The sequence below is a fragment of the Grammomys surdaster genome, unplaced genomic scaffold, assembly GCF_004785775.1.
Source record: "Grammomys surdaster isolate TR1022 unplaced genomic scaffold, NIH_TR_1.0 149, whole genome shotgun sequence".
Classification (NCBI taxonomy): Eukaryota; Metazoa; Chordata; class Mammalia; order Rodentia; family Muridae; genus Grammomys; species Grammomys surdaster.
The window spans coordinates 14,523,860-14,535,263 of record NW_021604607.1 but is presented as its reverse complement, the minus strand read 5'-3'; the positions used below and the strand labels follow the sequence as shown (position 1 = coordinate 14,535,263).

Below are 11,404 nucleotides of genomic sequence, written 5' to 3'. Positions count from 1 at the left end.
AATGCATCTCTCTCTCTCTCTCTCTCTCTCTCTCTCTCTCTCTCTCTCTCTCTCTCCATATATATGTTTACACACACACACACACACACACACACACACCCCTACCTATATTTTAAAGAGAATAAAAGTTACTTAAAAATAGGAGTCTGCTTTCCCAAACAGGTTCTGGTTGCCATTTAAATTAGTGGCTACCTTCAGGATTGTACTTGATTTTGTTGTTGTTGTCTTGTTGTTGTTATTGTTGTTGTTGTTTTTCTGATTAGGTTTGGCTTGTGCCTTTGGCTAATGAAACAAAAGATGGCAGCTGGCACTCTTGGATGGAAGCTTTATGTGTAAGCGTGCAATGTACCACACACTCTTTCTGCCATGAACAGCACAGCCTCTGTTGAGCCACTCCCTCTCATAGCCTGGGCCCTTAAGAGAGGACAAGAGGAGCGTATTGCATGAGCACAATTCAGGTTTGTTATTTAAAGCAAGTGAATTTCTGGGGTTATCTCCTACATGACTGAGCCTATACACAAAGTAACAGGTTCCTAAAAAACGTCACCTTAAAACACACACAAAACCTAAACCCATAAAAACATTGGATGAGAAGTAATGTAATTGGGACTTGTATTTCTCATGAAGATCTTAGCAGGGCATAAATCTAACGACAAGGGATAATTCATAGATATTACAGATATAAATAACTTTTATGAGAATGGGTCATAAAACCAAAACTGTAGCGGCTATAAAGTTTTGCTTTCCTCTAGTCTTATGCAACTCTGTAAGAAGCTCCAACCCATTTGCAGCTTCGGCTTTGCCTGTCGGAATCACGGACTCCTCAGTGACTGATGTGTACAGTGTCTCTTTTAAGCTCCAAAGAGCTCTGGTGAAGAGCAAGAAATGGAGGTGGGAACTGTGCAAAGGATTTGGACTTACAATATCTCTTTAAAAAGTCAATGCAATCCCTATCTTGTGAGTGACATACTTGTTGGGTCCCTGAATGACTCCAATTACCTGTGTTTGTTTGAGAAGATCACAGAAGCCAATTGTAAGCTTCGTGTAGTATTTCTGCTTTGTGCACGTGTAGGGTAGGATTCTTGGGTTTGTGTGGCCCACTAGGTGTTCCTTTGTTTCTTCTCTGTCTTCTTTCCACAAACCTACACTTTTAATGTGAAAGAACATGACCCTGAAGAGCTTAGGGTCTTGCATGGAGAAGGGGGCCGTCGCCTCTGTTTTAAGGATAGTGGCAGGTTGTTGATAACCCATCTAGTTACTTCACTTAAGCACTGAAGATTTTACCCTCATGAGCCTCCTCCAGTCAACTCTAAGTCCTAGAAGCTATGCTCTGCCAGAAAGTCACAGGCACTCCAAAGTAGCCCAGTAAGACTTCTGACTGTTTTTAGTAAAGCACTGAATTTGATTTTCTTTGAGTTGTCTATTATTAAACTCAGAAGACAAAGGTTCATTTGTGAATCTTGGCAGAAAAAAAAATGCAGGAAAATTTTGTTTAATGAAAAAGGTTAATCTTCCTGAGACTGATTGCCCCAAAAGACAGCAACTGTTTTTGAATATAAGCCTAACTTTCAAACATTCTTTTCGGCCTCTCCTAATGTCCGTTTACATCATTTAATTACTGAGTTCTGTAAGATATTTGACAGATACTCTTTCAATAGTGGATTGCACATCCTGAATTTATCATCTTGCAGGCTGTATTTTAATAGATTCTACTTCTGTTCCAATAATGGGAAAGTAGCGTGACCACAGATAGTTAGCTCTTATGTCTTGGTCTCTGACAAGACCATGGAGGGTAGAAACTCTGCAAGCTTGTAGCTTAGTTGTAAATCCTCACTTTGGAGAGATGATGATGATGATGATGATGATGATAATGATGATGATGATGGTGATGGTGATGGTGATGGTGATGGTGATGGTGATGGTGATGGTGGTGGTGGTGGTGATGGAGCATATTTTCTAATCGGGACATCAGTTATGTTATGTTAGTAAGTTACTCAGCCTCACCTTCTAGGGCTTCATAAAGCAGTTACTCAATAGTTGACTGAACTCATGAGAAATAAAATGAACAAGAGTTGTCATATCCTACCCCCCTTTACTACACTGGACAGATGTATATGTTTTTTGTTTATCTTTCATATCTAGTATTTTCTTAGTCTACCCAGAGAGGCCAAGAGCTATAGAGACCAGAGAAGACCCGAGGAAAGGAACATGTTGGATATATGAAAGGAAAAAAAAAACTTATCTTAAAAGTGAACAATACTCAGAGATACAAAGGATCTCACCGTTGAGCAGTCAGAGGGGCTGGGAAAAAATGTGGTCACCTTCAGCAGTGAGAGGGATAATGTCACCATCATCACTAATGTTCTTTGAGACCACAGAGTCCCACCTGTTCCTTGGGTGTCTTGAACTTACTTTGTAGAGGATGTTGCCCTGAAAATCACAGGCATCTATCTGCCTGTCTGTCTTCTGAGTACTTGGTTAAAGGTGTGCACCACTACACCCCGGCCATCACTACCCTGCTATCTTTATTACCACTACATCCGTCTAACACAGTGTTTGGTGCCTACAACAAACTTAGCCACTCACTCTCTTAAAAAAACCAATAGATCAGTGTTTCTGATTGGCTCAGCAAGAGAAAGGATTTGAGATGAGAATGGCTTTCAGAAAGAAAAAGGAGAGAGAAACCGCAGTTAAGGAATCTTCTGGGAGACTGAGCAGGGGGCTAGAGACATGCTGGACAAAGCGTGGTCAGGAGCATGGTCTCCTCATCCAGACTGAACTTGATATCCTCTCTATGACCTGGAAAGAGCAGAAGGATAACAGCATAGAGACGAAGGTTCTGCTGGAAATAACTCCAGTGACAGCAGTAAGCTTCTACTCAGAGGAGAACTAAAAGTCACCCTCAGCTCCGCCTCCATCACAGGCTGCAAAGTCAGGCTCCATCCAGTGTTACTCTGATCATCTGGTTGCAGCGAACATAGAAATTCTTCACTCTTCTTGATGTTGTATCACGGTAGAAATTTAAAGCCTATGTAGACCTTTTTGGGAGATAAATCTACATTTTTTGCGTAATCCACAACCATCTTAGAAAATTTCACTTAGGAAAATTAAATCCCTTGAGGTCTGTTTCAGCATTGCAGCACGGTGACTTTCATCCTAGATTTCTGTTGATCATTGTGTGAAGGTAGGTGTTTGTGAACCTTGGTCTCCATAAATGTCAGCAGGACTCTCTCCCCATCACACAAGGGCTCTTTTGTTTAGACTAAGTTAGCTGACATTCTGTGACAAGTAGCTCAGGATGTTTCCAAAACAGTTATTCTGACAGTTTGATGGATCAAGATAACATTTGGGTATCATCTGCTCAGCTAAGAAAGGGAGATGATTGCTTCTGATGCTGTGGACATGAAGAAGCCAGAGCCTGAGGCTCACACTGTCCACGGATGTAGGACCGTATCAGAAACCACTAAAGACAAGGTTCCATAGCCTGTATTACAGTCTGATCTGGGCATGGGCTGGGAGCTGCAGGGTGGGTACCTGCTGCATTTTAGAAGGAGCTGTGCTGCTGTGCTGAGTCTGAGAGACATCCTGAGGAAGGGATGCAAGTCTAGCTAAAAAAATAGAAAATCAGCAAGCTAGCCTTGGCACTGGGATTCACTGAAACTCATACCACATTATTTTATTGTTATTGCTGATTAAGTTTTATGTCCTGTTTTATTGGCTAATTGATTAAAAAATATCCCAAACCACATCTGTTAAAAATGTACAATTAAGTGCTTCTTGGAATAGTAGTAGACTTACAGACCATTACTGTTACTTTATAACGCCTCCATCGCTTCCAAAGGCAGCTACTTCTTCACTCGTAGCCACTCCCATCCCCCAGTCTCAGGGATCTGAGATCTACTAGCTCTATGGATTTGCCTGCTCTGGACATAAGTGGCGTCGTGATATATACTTTCTTGTGTCTAGCTTAATTCACTTGGGTTTTTCAGGGGGGTTTTCTGAAGTTTATCCATGATTTTTTATATACCAACATATTGTTCCTTTTATGCCCTCCCCCAATATTCCATTTTATAAATTTTGCTCCATTCACCAACTGATTGATATTTGGGTTGCTTATTTTGGGCCATTTTAAGTAAAGCTTCATTGAATATGCTTGTGTGGGTTTTTGTGTAGACATACCTTGTCTTTTGGCTAGGGTATAGACTTGGGGAAAATCTCAGGGCTAATGGTGATTCTATATTTCACTTTGTTGTTGTTGTTGTACCAAGGATGGATGGATCACAAGGCTTTGCGCATACTAGACAAGCACTCTACTACTGAGCTGCACCCCCAGCGGCAGTCCCCATTATTAACTTTTAAAGGAGCCATACTTCAAAATTTTAAACAAGTTGGATGAATATCATTGCTACCTGCCCTCCTGAAACCTTTGAGGTGATGGTGGTCTGCTAAAGCTGCATGTACCACATGATTTGTAGGATGGTCTAAGTGGAGACTTCCCCTTCTGGTGTCTGAATCTATACTGGCCTGAGAAATGTGAGTTCTCTTTCAGGAGGGCTATGCATCAGTGCAGTGGCTCAGAAGCCAGAGCTGCTGCCACAAGCCATTGGCAATGCAGTGCTTGCCAGGTCAGGTCAATTTCCCTATTGAAAAAAAAAATCAGGCCATCCAGAGATCCTGGTTCATGCTTACTCAGTACCTACACATTCTGAGATTATTCTGAAGAGAACATAACAAGACCTTGGCTCTCTGGGATGCAATAGATTAGCCCAAGGAATGCCATTAATACAATATGCAAAAATTCTGTAGTCAAATACTAAGCAAATCATTGTGGTCTGTGGTTGACAATGTTCCCATTGGGAGAGACTGAAACAAGGCTAAATTCGTCCTAGATATATGTATGTAATTCATCCTGGGAAGGAAGAAACACCTACTTTGCCTTCTTTTCCATCTATAGGTGCTGTTTATCACAAAAGCCTTGATGGATGAACCCTACTGGGGAAGTGATAGGATTTGTTGTGGTTATATGGCAATTCTGAGGGGGGAAAATACCCAGGAAGTCATGTAGGCTTTATTCAAATACACTTCAAAGAGCAATGAGTTATCAAGACAAGTCACTGAGCTTTCTAGATGCCGGCTGCAGAAGAGTGAGTCTTTCTGGAAACCAGATGTCTCTGTGATTTGATTTCTTTCTGGCATATGACTCACGTGGCATAATTTTAAGAAATGACTGTGGACTGAACAGTCCTGCTCTTCTCTGCAGCTGAGTCTGGATACAAGATGATGGAGCTGAGTCCATATTTTTTTCCAGTCTTAATTCAATTCAGCACAGCAGGCTCTGGATGAGGCAGCAAATCAGGAAGTCGAGGAGCCCAAGGGGCAAATGTGGAAAAAGCACCATTCTGGTTCAGCTCCAGTTAAACCAGCACTAGGGTTAACACGGACACAAAGACGTTATGTAAATCAGCAAACATATTGGATAACAGAAAAAAAGAGGTATTTGAGAAATTCAGGGTGTTTTATTCAAAAAGTAACATTTGAGTTTCCTAGAAATCAGAGCTCTTATTTCCCCAGAGAACAAAGAAAGCAGTAGAGTAGCAAGGGCCTGGTTCTTAGTCACTACTCATCAGTTTAATATTATGTTAGCAGTAGTAGCTCAAACTTGTTTTTAAAAAAAGTTCAAACCCCAGAATTCTTTGAATTTAATGCCACGGGGTAATTTGGAGCAGACACACTCAGCACTAGCCTTCAAGACTAGCAATACATGGCATAGAAAACTTTTTTTAAAAGTTGGTCAAATCCAACACATTTGAAAGTAAGTGAATCTGACATGAATATTTGAGAAGGGTGGTACCACAGGGGTGGACCTTCAACATGCTCTAGAGTCCATGTGGAACAGCCTCCCAGGGACAGTGTTTGAGTTCCCTTTTGAGTGTCTAGAATGATCTTTGAAAATTAATCATAATGCCTACTGATTTATGAGGGCTGACTGTGTGTGCCAGGCAGTTTTTAGCATTTCATGTGTATCAGTTTCATTAATACTTAGAACAGTCCAGTGGGCAAGACAGATGCATGGTATTCTCAAGTAGTTCAGAAAAAAAAGAAAAGAAGAAAAATGAATGAGAAAGGAGAAAAAGACAAGGCAATTGAGAAAAGAAGAATTAAGACGGAAAGCAGGATATCTTACACTAATCTAACGACTTTTCTCTAGGCTAAAGTTATATTAAAATAAACCTTTATCGAAAATTCTTCCAAGGGTTGAGGTCAGGACTCAGTAAAGTGTTTGCTATGCAAACACAGAGGCTGGAATTTAATTCTCTTAGAACCTGTGTAAAAAGTTGTTCAAGTAGCATGCATCTATAACTTCAGTGTGGGATCTGGGTAAGACAGGCAGATCCAAGTGGGGAGGGACTGTTTGCCAGCCAGTCAAGCTAATTTAGAGAGACTGAGAGTCACTGAGAGGCCCTGTCTCCAAAATAAGATGGCAGGCAATGGAAGAAGATGTCTAATGCCTAACTCTGGTCCCCATGCTTGTGTGTGTGTGTGTGTGTGTGTCACACACACACACATACACACACACACACACACACACACACTTCCTATGAGCCTATGAAGAGGACATTATTGTTTACAATCACAAGGTACCAAAAGGTTACACGATTTGCTTTGGGTCCCCTGATACCATGAGTCAGTGCCAGGATTCTCTATTATTGTTCAGAGAGAATGACAAAAGAGGAAGACAGAGACAGAAATATTTCTAGTTGCATAGCAATCATCTCTATCTTTGTTGCATGCTCCAATCTGCAACATGAATATTTATAATCCTTTCAAAATTTGTAGGTTCACACGCTAACCTTCAGTTTGATGGTATTTGAAGCTGAGGCCATAGGGGAATGGGATTATATCTTTTTTTTTTTTCTAGAAAAGAGGCACCAAAGGACCTCTTGCCCATTCTACCATGAGAACACAACAGTCAACTGTGAACCAGGGATCAGCTCTCATCACACGGTGCAAACATGGTTCTGATCTTAGACTCCCATCCTCCAGAACTGTGAGGGATAACTTGTGTTGTTCATTGGCCACTCATTTTACAGTATTTTTCAACAAGAGTCCTGGAAGACTCTGGAAGGTACTCCAGAGGTGTGAGTGTAACCATACCATTAAACTCACATTTACATGTCTGGGAAAACCTAGTGGATAGGCAGGTTGATTGTGAGCAGCAGAGACGGACAGCTGAGAGAGAAGCAAGATGTCATGTAGTCCGGTGCCCTTCATGGTCTACAGATGACTGTACGTCATATGTTTTCAGCAGTTCATGGTGACAAAATATAGAAAAGGTCAACACTCAGACATTTTATAGAAATTTGAGTGGAAGCTGGAAGAACTTTCGGACATATTCTGTAATCTCAAGATGGAGATTGCTGGAAGCAAGAAGATTGTAAACCAAAGGAGGAAATAGCACAAAACACTGAGACACCAGGACACACTAGTAGGAAGCCCAAGTTGAATGTTCCTGACTCAGCCAAAGATGCCAGGTTGAAAACATCTCACAAAAAAATGAAGACCGAACCAGGGGAAGAATCTCAGGTGACAGTTCCCCTTGAAATTGTCACTGTACCAGAACAACAGACACCTGCCCTCATTGACCCTCCTATGCTCAGCACCACGGTTGTGACTACACCTACCTCTGAGGCAGTGTTGGCATCTTGGGCCAGAATTGCATCCAATGCTAAGAAGTTCGAGGCAGTGTCATCCAGTGCAACATCGAAAGTCAAAGGGGAAATGTGATGTGTGGTTCATGGGACAAGCCTTCCTTCAAATTCAAGTGGTTGGGTTCAGCTGCATTTCCATGCTGGACAAGGCTGGGTACCCGATAAGAAGGGGAAAGCAACTGTCCTCTTCCTGCTTCTGGCCTGTACATTTCCAACCCCACACCTGGAGGACAACATGCTGTGCCCCAAGTGTGTTTATAGGTGCCTTTCTCACTCAGAAATTATGGAATATTGTAACTTGATGCTTAAGTACAAGCAGTTTGGAAAAAGCCAGCGAGGCCAAGCAAAAGGTCCACCTCTGCTCATTTTGATGACTGAACGCTGGGAGTGACCTCCTACTCTTGTGTGAAGATAAAAAGTGGCCTATGTGTTTTGCTGCAAGTAAGTCCTGGGGCTTACAACTCCAGATACAAAAGTTGCTAGTCCTGTTACCAGCACAATGGTGTCAGCCAGTTCAGCGGTCAGCTGTAAAGACTTAGCTTGTACCTGTAGCCTCTGCATGTCCTCTTCCCCAGGTTGTATAGTTAGTGTGTTGTTAATGTTTAGTACTTGAGTTTGTTTATTTTCTGCTGTTGTAAAATATTACACAAAAAAAGAAATTTGACATTGCTTCAATATTTAATCATCTTTTTGCTGACAATTTTTACTGTGCTGCACAAAATGCAGTGTATAGTATATTTCTCAGTGTATAGTAGATTTCTGGAAGAAAAGGAAGGAAAGAAGAGTGTCCCTCCATAACAGATGGTTTGAGAAATATGGGTCTATTCATACCCTCTCTGTTTGCAGATGAGAAGACCAAGTTTCAGAGGAGTGAAATACTTGTTCAGGGTCTTCTAACCAGCGGCTCCAGCAGGACAGTGAGGGAACTGGAGCTGAGTTCTCTTGTGCCAGATTTGCTATCATGTAGATCTCCAAGGGATACTGTTTCTTTTGTGGTCTCACAAATCCCAGACAACTGCAAGGACTACCTGGGATGTTTCCTTCTTCTATCTTCAGATTGTTTTTGGAACCAGATTTGAGTCAGAATGCTGGCTGATGGCTTCTCTGTCAGTCTTCACAGAATTGAGGCAGTAGGCTTAGGGAGAAAGGCAAGTTCTCTGCAAGCATCACTGTTGACACCCGCTGTTTTCTACCTCCGTTATGCATGTGCTTGTTATGACTTGAAACAGGCTGATCAGTAGTGAGAATAAATAGAAATCCAGGTGACTAGGAATGTTTCTCAAGGATATGACACCTTTTTAATTCCACAGAAGTTCACAAATTGTCCAGCTGTGCCAAAGGCACATGCTTGCAGGCTCTGTAAGCCAACTGGCACTTCACGTGGAATAAATGGAAAATTGTGGCTGTGGGAGCCGAAAGGAATTTTTTACCGTAATTAAGTATGAAGTCTGCGATATTGCAAGTCCAAGTAGACAAGGCAGAACTCGGTCTCTGACTTCATAAAACAAACCGTGCTTAATTAGAACTTGGTTAACTCAAACTGAAAGTGATCAAGACTTGGTTGAGGAATTTACAAGTGTTCACTAACCTTTGATCCTGAGGGTAGTCCTACACCCTCTCAGCTTGCTGGAAAACAAAGCTGATCCATATTCTATGGGAATGTAAAATCACCTCTTCTGTAGAGGATGTGGACTCCAGTCCACTTAGGGTCTTCTTGCTTCTATAACTACAGAGGTTTCATATCACCCAAAAGTGTTTTTAGGATCAGTCTCACTCTTTGGCTGCTTGTGAAAGTGAAATGAGTAGAACAAACTGTGTCTCAGGTTGAAGAACTTCATATTAATGAAATGTAAATAAAGCCAGAGAAAGAGACATTTCAGAAAACCAAATAAACACATTTAATGTGATTTGTCTCCTCAGACAGTTCTTCAGAATCTCCTTTCTCTGGAGCCATGACTCGGGCCTCTTTTGGTGATAACCCCAGATGCTCTGCATTTCAGCAAGATGCTTGCATTTTTCTCTTGTTTTTGTTTGTTATTTCTGTTGGAAACATGAAAGCCACATTAGCTAGCTGGAAATCCTAGAGGAATTTAGGAAGACGAGATCAAATGTTTGACAACAAACACAGTAAATCCCATGTAAATAAATGACTATCCACAAAAGCAAGGATATGCACTTTGAATGTTTAAAGTTAGAACAAAAAATGATCAGAAGGGTGACCTGTCAGTGGGTGAGGAGGGGGGAGAGTAGAGAAGGTGGGGGTTGGAATTGTTATTTAAACACAAAACTTGGAAAGTCTTAAATCACAAGGCAGAGATTAGGGGACACGTGAAGCTGACATTTTCTGTTATTGAAGTTGTTTTGCTCTTAGTTTCAGAATATGGATTTGGGATAATCTGCATTTTACAAATTTCTGCAAATGAAGTGGCTTCAATTATGTCATAGTTGTTGAAGGGATTGACTCTGTAGACTTCATGTGCACTCTGAATTTGGGAACTGGATTTTCAGTTGATCTTAAGTTGGTCAGAGGCACCATTAGCCAGACTCCTGGGTCTGTCAGAAGAGTCAGTCCTGTCCTGGTTAAGTCTTTTCTGCCTCAGGATCATGCAAGAGTCACCACCACATGACAGTCAGAAAACATGAGATCATCTTTACATAATGAGGGAACAATTAGATCCAATGCTGGGTTATAATTTCATATTTTTCCCACAGATTTTTGCTCCACTCTTGTCACTTATGTCTGAAAAGCTGATAGTTACCAGGGACTGTGGCCAGCATGAGGGAGAATGTGTCAATGCTGGCTGCGGTGGCCATAGCAACATGTCTGTCTCAGAACAGATCCAGCATGCATGAACAAACAGAAGAATGTTTAAGAAGACTTGAGACTGGACAAGAGCAAAGGTGAGGCTGGGGCCATCCATCACGAACTTTCAACAGTCAATAACAGTATAGTCACAGTCATTTTATTTTTCAACACATTATCAGCTTGGCTGAACAAATCATTAATGGTGACTTATCACTAGCTGGCAACTTCTCAAAGTCTATGTGTGGGAAGGACTCACGTTTCTCACAACCCCAAGCAGGACTAATCTAACGTCAACCAGCAAGAGCATCTAGCACCAGTTCTGTGTAAATGGCTGCTGAGGCGCCTCACATTGTAGATAAGATGTTTTCCTAAGATACTGTTCTTGCTTACAAAAGTAGTTCCGTGCCAGTGGCAAAGATGCATAATCTCATCTTTCTAATGTAATAAGATGAAAGCTATAATAAATGAATGTAGAAGGTAATACAAGCCAATTGAATCTGAGGTAATATTAAGGACAGAAGTTTAGGTTCCTTGAATGATACAGAGAATTTGCCAAAGGAAAGGATGTTCCAAGTTAAGAAGTACAATTATCTATAAAGGCACGAAGTCAAGAATGTGTTTGTGTTACTGTCCTAAGACTTCAAGTTACTTCTTGTTGATCCATGGGTAACTACGGACTCCTCGAGTATCACATGCTCCATTGCCAAGTCTATTGGCTTCCCTTCACAGCCCAACGGTAAATCTCTATTGCTGAATACAACACATCCTTATATATCACTAGACACGGAGAAGTTGAGCTGGTTCCCAACTGGAAGCTTTACCCTTATTGATGAGTATTCATGGTTCTGGAAGATACCCTGCATTCAAGAGGAGGAGGACCTTAATCATC

At 41.4% G+C, this 11,404-nt stretch overlaps 1 pseudogene; it reads left to right on the top strand.

Annotated features, from left to right (window-relative positions):
• The first annotated feature begins 3,378 nt into the window (after positions 1-3,378).
• On the top strand, positions 3,379-8,100 carry LOC114619267 (annotated as a pseudogene).
• Positions 8,101-11,404: the final 3,304 nt, after the last annotated feature.